Here is a 12,902-nt window from a genome sequence, read left to right on the forward strand (position 1 = left end):
GGATGGATTTAGAGGATTCACAGGCCATATCCCCAGTGTAGACAATAATTAGCCTGGCAATGGTGACCTTGTATGGACCTTGCTCTGTGAACCACAAATCTGGGATGCTGGCCAAGGAAACACTCAGGCAGAACAACCCAGCACCAAGGCTTTTTAATTGCCCAGCAGTGGGACTGTGATCCTGGGAGACCTGTGCCTTCAGCCATTGCTGATTCTTCCTTCTAGAGTGGGAGATCAGCACCTGGACAGAGGACACTGTGAATAGAAAACGTATTTAAAAGAAGGGATTATTGCTTCCTCGGATCAGACCGTGTGATCTACACTGAACTCTCACATATTATTTTGTCTGGCATCTTAACAATGATCCCAAAGAAACATCAGACTCCCTGTTCAGAGGGTAGGTTAGTTCTCAGCAGTACAAGCTGGGTCCTCAGTGGATCCTGTGGATTTGAGAATGAAGTTTAGAGATGCTTTGGACCATAGCTGCAGGTCTGATTTGAGGACAATGAGACCAAGTCAGGGAGGCAGCAACCAATGGGGTGGGGAACTTGGGGGAGGGAACAAGACGCAAGAAATAACAAACATAAAGCACCAGAGTGGACTTAGTAACTCAGTAGAACTTCCAAATCTCATATTGAGATTGCCCTGGCTTTGGCCTGTTGAAGGGATCATATACAGGGAATAGGGGATGCCTGATTATATGGGTCTATTTCCTCTTTACAATCCCAAAGATTTAAAATGATGTTTTGTGTGTGTCTTTAGTAGAATTGGAGAATACACAAACTTTGTGTGTGTTTACTTATCACACATATGTGTGTGTGTGTGTGTGTATATATATATAAATCTTTGTTTTCTCTCTTATTCCCTAACCATGTAACATAAGATGTCCCAACTATATAATAGTGTTTAAATGTAATTTATTTCATATCTTAGTGTTTAAGCTACATGGTATCAAAGAGAAGAGGAAACATCATTCAAATACCTTAACCTGTCTTCTAGGAAAACGGTTAGTGCATTGTCAGTTGTATGTATCAGGTTAATCAGAATTATGGCCTTCTGATTATCTTTCTTTGAAGACTGAGTACGGTTTTAGGAGATGCATATGGGCACCAAGTTGACAAGGGGTAGAATTGAATTGTAATAGTTAATTTTATGTGTCAACTTGACTAGTCCTTGGGGCATCCAGATATGTGGTCCAACTTTATTCTAAGTATGTCTGTGAAGGTGTTTTTGGATGACATTGACATTTGAATCAGTAAACTGAGGAAAGCAGATTGCTCTGCTTAGCATGGGTGACCGTCATCTGATCAGTGAAAGGCCTAATGAATAAAAAATGCTGACCCTTCCGTGAATAAGAAGAGATTCCTTTTGCTGATTGTGAGCTGGGACATTGCTCTTCTTGGGACTTGAGACTGTCAGCTTTCAGACTAGAACTATACTATTGGCTTGCCAGGGTGTCTATCTGGCCAACTTCACATCTTAGGACTTCTGAACTTCCATAATCATGTGAGCCAATTCTTTTCTTTTTTTTCTTTTGAGACAGAGTCTTGTTTTGTCGCCCAGGCTGGAGTGCAGTCACGTGATCTCAGCTCACTACAACCTCCGCCTCCAGGGTTCAAGCGATTCTCCTGCCTCAGCATCCCGAGTGTCTGGGACTATAGGCGCCTGCCACCATGCCTGGTTAATTTTTTGTATTTTTAATAGAGACGGGGTTTCACTATGTTGGCCAGGATGGTCTCTATCTCCTGACCTCGTGATCCGCCCGCCTCAGCCTCCCAACGTGCTGGTATTACAGGCATGAGCCACCGTGCCCAGCCACCAATTCTTAATAATTCATTTACCTGTAACTATATCTCTCTTCCTTTATCTACTTCCTGTTTTTTCTGTTTCTCTGGAGAACGCTGACAAATACAGGCTTTATGAAATCTTTCCATGAATCCAAGAGGTCTGTGAATACAAGATTATGAATCCCCACCTAAAGACTTTTTAGTGCTAGGACTCATTCACAAGGCACAGAATATATCAGACCAGTTTAGTGTCAAGTTTTCAAGGATCCGTTGCCTTCTCTTACCTTATTCAACTGTTCACCACTCACAAACTTTCCATTTTCACCCTCTTGCCTCAGCTCCCTCTTACCCCAGTACACATATTTGGGTCAGGGCTGCATGGCCTCTCATGCCTCATCCTCAGCTGTGATAGGCAGATGTTTATGATCCTAGAGGCCTGCAAGAGAGATGGCTTCTGGGACCTTTTGCTGCTGCCATGGCACCCCTTCATGTTGACCCCAACCCCCTCATCCCCCAAGCCCCCTCAGTTCTCTGCAGTTGTCATCTCAAGCACTGGGAACGGGTCAATGTTTTGGGTAATACACATATGGCAACGATGTAATCTTCTCATGCCCCTAATTACTGCCTGCAGTTGTGGAGTTATTGCTCAATAATCTGATTTATGAACTAAAACACTGGGGTTTTAACAATAAATAACCAATCACGTTTAGGCGTTTGGAAAGAACAATCATGTGATTGGAGGGTAAGGGAAGATTGACACCAGCTGATATCTTCTTGAGAACATTCAAAATTTGTTTTCATTGAACCTGCATATAGTATAATACAGAGAGATAAGACAGAAAAGGAGCAATATTTTCCTTTGATTAGTATCTGGCCACCCTTGGGGAAAAGTGTACTGTCACATGATTTTATTTTTATAAATCGATTATCCCCTAGACATCATTACAGATGGTGCTAAACCATTTTTTTTTAAATATTGAAGACAAAGGTAACAACTTTCATAATGAATTGACTTCTACCTTAGAGAAATCCCTGTAAGAATTGGAATCTGTAAATTCTGCACTGATCCATCCAGGATTGGCTAAGATGGGAGGAGGAGGGGAAAACCCACACTGTGAGTGTTGTTTAGTTCAGATGTTTTGGAGGATAATTTGGAAATATTTACAGAAGTTTTAAAGAATATACTAATTTGTGGAGCAATTCCCCCAAGAATCTAGAGCAACAGCAATACAAATATGGGAGAATATTTGTATATCACTGTCCAAATCTATAATTGGAAAAAAATTATACTCCTGGAGATAGGCTGAGTGCCTACCAATAGGTATGTCCACATGAAGAAATCCTATGTAGTCATCGCAGCCAGGAGGAACAAGTTCCAGAGATCTGTTGTACATCATGGTGACCGTACCATGATGGTGACTGTAGACAGATCATTAATTATCTACAGTTAATAGGAACATATTACGTACTTGTAAATTGCCAAGAGAGTAGATTTTGAGTGCTCTTATCACAAAAATATGTGTGAGCTAATGTAAACGTTAAATAGCTTGATTTAGCCATTGCACAAGCATCATATTTCACATCACATATATATAATTTTTACTCATCAATTAAATAAGTAAATATATAAGTAATTTTTTAAAAAGGATAACATAGATCTATGTATGTCTTGCCATAAAGGAATGAATGTGATATATTGTTGAGTTAAAAATAAGTGGCATATACATTTTTATCTGATATAAATAAAGAAATCCAACAGATTAACTTATTTTTTCAGACAAGTGAATCACATGGTAAGCAGCTGAGAATCACTGCACGAAGTATGTATTTTTGGTTTCTAAAAAATGTCCTTCCTGTTCCAAATAAAAGTTTGGTTTTTTAGAATCACTTCAACTACCTTCAACCTCTATCCTGTCCTGCGTGGAGCGGAGCAGCCACTCTCACTCTTGAGGCAGAATCCGCCTTCTCTTTGGGCCTTGAAAAGAACACTCATAAAAGAATGTTGTTTGTCTTCCCAGCCCTGCAGGGATTCGCATCTGCGAGGGAGGCATGGCTCAGTTATAGGCAGACATCAGCACCACGTGGTTCCCTGCTCCTCATCCACTCCAAGGCAGCATCAGGCACCATTCATCTTTATATCCATGTCTATTTGCTGAGACCCTGTCAGTGTAGCATCAGCAGGTTTTATGAGTCAGAACCAGTTTCTTCTCATTCCTCTTCACAGAATAAGAAAACTAAAGCTTAGAGGGGTCATAAAGTTGTGCCCTGATTCTCACACTGGAAGGAAGCCCCGAGAACCTGCACCCATCCCCACCTGGCCTCCCTCACCTACTTGGGAATGAGCCTGGGAAACACAGGCTGACTCTGGGATGATGTTGGAGAGGCTCTACATCCTGCAGGCACTTCCCACTCCACGTTACCCAGTGAGTCAAAGAAAGACATTTAGTCACTCAAAGCTGCTGCAGATTCCAGTGTCCAGGGAGGAACTTTCACTCTGGAAAACACCATCTTTTCTCCATTGTGTGTTCTTGAACTCATTTCCCTTTGAGGAAATCATTTCTTCAGGATACTGAATGGCACCAACCAGCACCCAGGATCCTGAGAGGGTATTGCAGCTCCCAAAGTACCACTGGTGTGAGAAGCTCAAACCTCACAAATACCATGTTATTCTTCCTGTGGAGGACTGCTTCTCCCAGAGATAATGGTACTGATATCTTCAATTCCATGTGGCCTTTTAACAAAATGACCTCAACCCCCCTTTATCGAATGATGGCTATATGGCCACTTTTCTTTGATTTTTTAGAATTCGTCCTGTCGAAGTGAATTTTTTGTATCTTTTGACCAGCATTTCCCTATAGTCTGCCTCCCTGCAAGCCCTGGGTAAGCACCATTCTACTCTCTACTTCTATGAGTTCAGCTTTTTAAAGATTTCACGTATAAGGTAAATCGTGCAGTATTTGTCTCTCTGTGCCTGGTTTATTTCACTTAACACAATGTCCTCCAGGCTCATTCATGTTGTTTCAAATGATCGATTTTCCTTCCTTTTAAGGTTGTATAGCATTCTGTTGTGTATGTATGCCACATTTTCTTATCCATTCATCCACTGATGGACATTTATGTAGGTTCCATATCTTGGCTATTGTGAATAATGCTGCAATGAGCATGAGAGTACAGATAGCTCTTGAGCATAACAGATTCCATTTCCTTTGTATAAATACCCACTTGTGGGAATGCTGATTATATGGTGGTTTACATTTCAAATTTTTGAAGCACCTCCATACTGCTCTCCACAATGGCTGTACGAATTTGCTTTCCCACCAACAGCGTGCAAGTGTTCCCTTTCCACACTTTCCCTCCAACACTTGTCTTTCTCTTTCTGATGATGGCCTCTAACAGGTGTGAGGTGATATCACGCTGTGGTTTGACCTGCATTTTTATGGTGGTTAGAGATGTGGAGCATTTTGTATATACTCATTGGCCATTTGTGTATCCTCATTTCAGAAATGTCTATTCAGATACTTTGTCCATTTTAAAATTCAGTTTATTTGTTATCTTACTATTGAGTTGATTGGGTTCTTTATACATTTGAATATTAACCCCTTACGAAATGAATGGTTTGCAGATATTTTTCTCCCATTCCACAGTTTGTCTCTTCACTCTGTTGATTGCTTCCTTGGCTGGTCAAGGGTTTTCTAGTTTGTTGAAATCCCTTGAGTCTATTTTTGCTTTTGTATCCTACGCTTTTGGAGTCATATCCAAAAATTAATTGCCCACACCAATGTCATGTAGATTTCCCTCTATGTTTTCTTCTAATAGTTTTATAGTTTCAGGTCTTACATTGAAGTCGTTAGTCTATTTTGAGTGAAGTTTTGTGTGGCATGAGATGAGGATCTAATTCCGTTTTTCTGCATGTGGCAATCCAGTTGCCCCTACACCGTTTATTGAAGAGACCATCTTTTCTCCATTGTGTGTTCTTGGCGCTTTTGTCAAAATTCAGTCTCTGCACTTAAACCTGGTAGAATCTGGTGGTTGCCCCCGATAGAGTCCAGGGAGAGTCAGTTACATGATTTCTGAGGCTACAGCATAATAATGTGCCATGCACTTCACCCTGCTGCGTGGGATCACTTGCTCTTGGAACATAGGTGCCATTCTGCGAGGATGCCCAAACTTGCTGTCACAGAGAGGCCATGTAAGGTGTGCTCTAGCTAATAATACATATTTTCTTAACTAACCAAGGCCTCTGGAAGGATTCTGTCTTTGACCTCATTATAAAGCAATATGAAATTAGCCCTACTATAAGCAAATGTTTACATAGCTCATTTATTCTTCACAACGATCCTGTGAGGAAAGTAGAATTGTTATCCTCATTTTCTGAGTGATGAAACGGGCTAAGGGGAGGTGTGTGACCTGCCCAAGACCCCACAGCTGGAAACCACGGAATGGCTGCCCCCTCCCAGCACTGCCTCTGCCACATCCTCCCCTGCCCCATCCCTGTGCTCTGGGTACCTGCGGTGATTAAGGGCAGATGTGAAGAGGGAGCATGGGAGGGCTTTGACAAAGGTGTTTCAGGACAAGGAGGCAGGATCAGCTGCCTGGAGGTGGGGAATGATGTTTCTAAGTAAAGGAAAATCAGTACACAGAGGCCAAATTCATAATTTATGGATACATCTTTCTTGGCTTGAATAACTATTTTTGTCTCAGCTTTTGAAATATTGCTTAGCTTCCCAGCTGCTAGACATGGCCCCATCATTTTTGTAAAAGATAAGAAATCCCTGCCTACATTTCCCACCTAAAGCCCCACATTTCTCATTCATTTAATTTCAAAGAAATACATATCACTGAAATTTTTTTCAAACAATAGTAAAGTATGAAGCGTATTGTTGAATAGAGGAAAACAAAGTGCCAAGCAGGGTATAATGTGCTGCCTTTTTTTGGAAAAAAAAGAAAGAAAATAAGAATATCTGTCTCTATTTTTCTTAGAAGCATAAATAAATTTTAGACTAATGCATAAGAAATGACAATAGATGTATGGGTGGGCTGGGGACTGAGATGGATGAAAAGTTTTTACTGTCCTCTTATGTATTTGGGAGAGGGAGGTTTGAATAATGTGATTTTATTCCATACTATAAAAAATTATATTCAAACAAAAAATATTGAATCACAAAAAAGAACATAAATTAAAAATTAGTGTCTCTAAAATAGTCCTCACTTCTTTTTGTTTTGTTTGTTTGTTGAGACAGCGTCTGTCTCTGTCACCCAGACTGGAGTGCAGTGGGGCAATTATAGCTCAATGTAGCCTTGAACTCCTGGGCTCAAGGGATCCTCCTGCCTCAGCCTCCCTCGTAGCTGGGACTGCAGGCACATGTCATTAGTCCAGGCTGATTCTTTTTTTTTTTGTAGAGACAGAGTCTTGCAATGTTCACCAGGCTAGTCTTGAACTCCTGGCCTTAAGCTTCCACTTTGGTCCCCCAAAGTGTTGGAATTACAAGCATGAACCACCACAGCCAGCTCCCACTACTTCTTATTGCCAAAGATAACTGTTAACCGTCTAATATATACTCCTCGAGGCTTTGTGCATAAACCTATGTCTACATATCGAAATACATAGATACAGTTATTTTATTCTATTTTGGCTTTCAATGGGATCATACTATGCATATTGTTCTGGAATTTCCTCTTTGCACGCAGTGGTATATACTGGACACATTTCCATGTTTACACCACAGAACTATAATTCAGTGTTCCACTATTGGTAAATATGTAGGTTTATTTTTAAATGTTTGAATAAATGAATTATTTAATATTCATGTTTATGTGACTATTTCTTGTTTTTTGTTTTTTTGTTTTTTTTGAGATGGAGTCTCGCTCTGTCGCCCAGCTGGAGTGCAGTGGCCGGATCTCAGCTCACTGCAAGCTCCGCCTCCCGGGTTTATACCATTCTCCTCCCTCAGCCTCCCGAGTAGCTGGGACTACAGGCGCCCGCCACCTCACCCGGCTAGTTTTTTGTATTTTTAGTACAGATGGGGTTTCACCGTGTTAGCCAGGATGGTCTTGATCTCCTGACCTCATGATCCACCCGCCTCGGACTCCCAAAGTGCTGGGATTACAGGCGTGAGCCACCGCGCCCAGCCAGGACTGAGCATTTTCTCCTGGTGTGTGTTTCCTTTCGTCACACTCTGAGAACAAGGCGGGGCCGTAGTTGGACTGCATGGAAGGAGCGTGGCTTCTCTTCCCAAATCCTTGACTTAGAAGATGTCATCATATCACAGGAGGAGCCATAAGACATCAGTGTCATCTAAGACAGAGGTGGGAAATGGAAGTGCTGTCGGGCCTGTAGGAAAGCGCCCACGAATGCTGACCGGGTCTACCGAAAGGCGGTAAGGGCTTTGTTAACTGTGGGGTGCATCCCTTACCTAAAGGAATTTACACTTCAAAAACTGGTCACGGTGATGCAGACTGAGTATTACCTGTCTGTAGCGGGGCAGATGAGGCCACCAGCTGTACCCCTGATCTGAAACAGTAGAGTCTGATTGCCCAGAGAAATACATCTAAGTGTCAGATATTGGTTTCCGTAGGGGAAAAAAAAAAAAATCCTCTCTGTTCAAAATTTTAACATTTGACTAACTTTTTTTAAGTTAATCTCTTGTCCTAGATTTAAGATTTTAAGATAAAATTTAATTTTTAGAAAACATGAAAAGTGCTTCCTTTCTTCCTCATCTAGACCTAAAATGGAAAATTTTAGGTAAGAGTAATCATAAATTTGTCAGGGAGCAAATATTGGTAATTCACTTACCTTTGCTTTAGCATTTGTCTATATTTATTTAGACTCATTTTGAGTAAAATGATCGTAAATCTTTATTAAGCTGAACCACATGAATTTGCCACTTTGAAGGTCAAAAATAGTCAAACGTCAGCAATGTCATATCAGTCAGTGAAAAACTTACCAGCACTCTTGTCTACTCCACAGCCAATTTATGTTAAAATATCCATACCTTTCCACAGGAGGGTGGGAACAACAATACCACCAAGTGCTGAGACTCCCGTGAATTAGTTTGGTTGTTTTATGATCCTGTTCAGGCTCTTGACCCATCTCCTTGTTGCTTTGATTATCAACTGGATGGGAGTTTTGGTAGCAGTTTTGGTAGCAGCCTGAACACAAGGCAAGCAGCTGTGTCTCCTACATGAAGCATTTGCTTACAGGGGCAATGCTTTCCAAAAGCTCTTTTCTTTGCAGAGAAGCCTTTTTGACTCCAAGTGGAAACAGTGACTAGACACTGTTCTGTGTTGCTCTGACGTGTGAAACATCACCTGTTTGCTGAAGCAACATCCCATAACCGCTGCTCCTAGGCCTCTCCAGCCAGATGATTCCTCATGTCACAGAGCCATTCGTTTTCGTCAAGATCCTCGTCCCCACCACTTAGCATCTGCAGAACATCCTCGATGAGATGACACTGCTCTTGATGCTTCCCAGAATACAAGGAAGATGAAGAGTACAACTGATCCAGTCATCTGTTGGATCTGTACATTTGAGTATGAAACAGAGCTCAAACATAGCTGTAAATCTGATCCTATCCAGCCCACACATGGTCGAATAAACTCATTGCACCTCACCATGGAGCTTCACAATGGCTATTTCTGTTGTAACAGAGGAGTGAAGCAGATGGTCTTTCTAAGGAAAAGATGTTGAGAAAGGCTTCAGATGTCCTGGGGGGATCCCCGAATCGGGCTAAAGATTTGGAAAGTCCCTTGTTAACCACCGAGTCAAACTCCCCAGAATCCTTTTACAGAACCCCTGACCACCAGTCCTTCAAGGTTTCAGGAATTTGCATACTCCAAGGTATGAGAAGCGATGAGATATTCTGGAACCAAAACATACTTGAAATTATCATAAGAAGACTAAAATGCAACTTTGTTCCAGTTAGTAATTCTTACTAAAAGAGATTTTAGACAGGCCTTGTATTGAACCAAGACCATTTTCTTCCACTGTTGCCATTCTAATTTCAAATTGCTCCTTGCTGCTTCATATCCTCTTCAATTCCATCTTGTGTCAGATGGAACCAGAATAGAAAAAACACTGTTTAACAAAACCCATTTGTGCCAGCTTGAAGGATGAACACCTGTCGTGGAGCATCTCAAGCTTTCTAGAAGATTTCAACAGGGTCATCCCAGTTCATAGGACGGTTGTGTGTCTTCAGTGTGTGGCCAGTCGCTGTTTGGGTAACAAGACGGCTTTTCCCTGGAGACCCTGCAGACTCTGTGTTTGTTCAGTCTTCCTCCTATTTTCTATCCTCCCAACACACTAAAACTGGAAGTACACCATGTCATCACACAAGCAATGTACCAGTGTCACAAAATATCTTGCAGACGGACAGTATACATCCCCATGTAGTAGTAAGGACGATATTATTATTTACATTTTTCTATTGGAAGACCAGAGGCACAATGTTCAAATTACTTGCCCGAGGGTACACAAATCACTTCGCTTTTGTGTTTCAGTTATACAATGGCTTAGTGATTGATTCTTTCTTCAGATGGTAGTTGTGAAGAGTAAAGGAAATTAAATCAAGTCTGTGTATAAAGGGTCTGGCATGTGAGTTCTCAATGCACGGTGATTATTGTTAGCACCAATTATTTATGGTAATGAACATGATGTTGGTAAACATGATGGGGAAAATAGTAATACCATAAATTAATAATAATAATAAGGTTGAAGTTAGAACACTCCCCCATATACATGGAAATTAGGGCAACAAATTACATCACATTTTGCGTATAAAATGAGTTAGTTTATAAATTGAGAAGTAACGTGCATCCTCATTCATTGCAGGTGGGAGCACACAATGGAATAACTCTTGTCAGCAAGCTCATCCACTTCTCGGGATTAATTTGGTAATTATATCTCCACACATTGAAAAAGATACATGTGTGAAGATATTCAATGCAGTACTGTTCCTAAATGAAACAAACAAAAAATTTGAAATGCCCATCAAGAGCAGAAAAGGAGATTGTTAAATACATTATGATGTGGTCTAACAATGGAATGCGCTAGTTATTGACAAAGAAAGATGTCCATGGTATAATATTGGATATAAAATAGATGTGTTTGTATGATTTGATGCCACTTGTGAGCCTAGACATTTTGCTACTACATCTGCTGGTGGACAGCAGATGGATTCTTTACTCATTCTGTTAACATGGACACATTTTGCCCCATGAGAAAGAATTTTAAGGTTTGATGGTGTTTGGGTTGACTCTTCCAAGGCTACAGGCCTCCAGTAGCTGCGGCATCCTCATTTGTTCTCCCTGAGTGGAAACATCAGCTCTCAATTTGGAGATCACCAACAGGACTCACTGTGCAGGAGCCTGAGGTCCAAAGATGCAGCGATGTGACTCTTTGGAAATGGAAACCAGACACCAGGTCTCAATAGGGTGAGCTAGAGCAGAGCCGGGTGACAGATGGTGGGCCCTCATGATTAAGACAGAAAACCTGAATCGGCAAGGCACTTTCTATCCGGGATGAAAGGCACCAGGCAACCTTGGTCAAATGTCTTTTGAGACAATGGGTAGCACAGTGAGCTTTTATGTAAAGTCTTTCAGAACTTCCCTTTTTCCTGATGAAATCTGGAGAAGAGAAGATGGCCATACTTTTTCAGATTTCCTGTGTTAGGGGGATGGAATGGCTACATAAGAACCTCCCACTCAGGGACCCACAAACAAGAAAACTGCCAAGATATTTAGGTCAATGGGGAAGAAAAGAGGTGCAAAGTCTGTAAATTATTCAAAGGAGTTATTGATTCTTGCCTACCACCCCATTTGACTATACGCTCCCCCAGCACAGGGAATGTCTCAGTGTTGGTTCATCCTTGATTCCTCAGCACAGGGCCTGACATAAAGGGACTCAAGAAGGATTTTCAGAATGAATGAATGAAGAAACACTGTTTCCTGAATCTAGCCATGGCACTGTCATAATCCCAAGCTCCCTACCCTTCTCACCCCAATGTTTCATACCCTCTCCCTGAGAAAAACAGAGTGGAGACCACTGCAAAGGAAGAAATGAGGCCAACAGCCAGCCCCACAGCTCCGGCTAAGGTCTGGGAGGTTAGGGCAAGGCCTTGTCTTTCATTTCATTCTGGACTCAGGCCTGGTATCCTAGGACACTGCAAGATGAATCAGGCCTAAACTGCTCAACACCCTCTGCCTCACACCTACCTCCTCTTCCCAAGTGGAATTAGAAGCATACTTGACAATTTCATCACCCTTGTTATGGGACTTCAAATTCATTCATGTTCATATGGAATCTCTGGAGGAAAGAGCTTTCAATGACAATGAGGTGAAAAAATGGACGAAGCTTTGCAGATGAACATCCTCAATAGGAGAGTACCAGCTCCTATGGTTCCATGGTTATTGAGGATGTTTCCCTGAATTGAGTTAAACACTTCTCTAGTGCATTGCACTAGGATTCCAGGTGGGTGAAAATGGTCAAGGCAATAAACGTGATCGATATACAGTATCTCAAGGTCAACAGTCTTTCCTGTAGAATTAGTGTGTCTTTGGATTGAATGTCATTTCTCAAGGATATGTCAATGTTTGAGGGAGAAATTCGGGATGTGGCTGGTTACATAAATACTTGTGTTACCTTGTTTAATTTTTTTAACACAACCTTATGAGGTCATTGAAATGTAAATATGTCAATGCCAGATGAGGCTGGCATTGTCTACATTGCAAAGCCAATGTAAATTGGGTACTAATTTGGGTCAAGGATTATATATATATGTATGTGTGTGTATGTGTGTGTGTGTGTGTGTGTGTGTGTGTGTATAAAAAACATTCCTATGTACAACTCAATCCCTGTGTCACTTTGGTGAGTGGTGAAGACAGAGAAGCCACTGTGCTGTGAGAAGCTCAACTTGCAGATGCACCTGCCCTGGGGGTTGCTCCAGAGGAAGGGTGTCTCCCTTTGTGAGTTCCTGGGACTCCTGGATATTAAAGCATCATTAGAAAATATCCCAGCCATGGTGATGATGATGATGATGATGATGATGATGATGGTGATGATAATGATAGGAATAGCTAAGTAACTCTTAGGCACCAGGAGCTGTTCTGAGCATTTTACAG

The sequence above is a fragment of the Macaca thibetana genome, chromosome 15 (assembly GCF_024542745.1).
Source record: "Macaca thibetana thibetana isolate TM-01 chromosome 15, ASM2454274v1, whole genome shotgun sequence".
Taxonomy (NCBI): Eukaryota; Metazoa; Chordata; class Mammalia; order Primates; family Cercopithecidae; genus Macaca; species Macaca thibetana.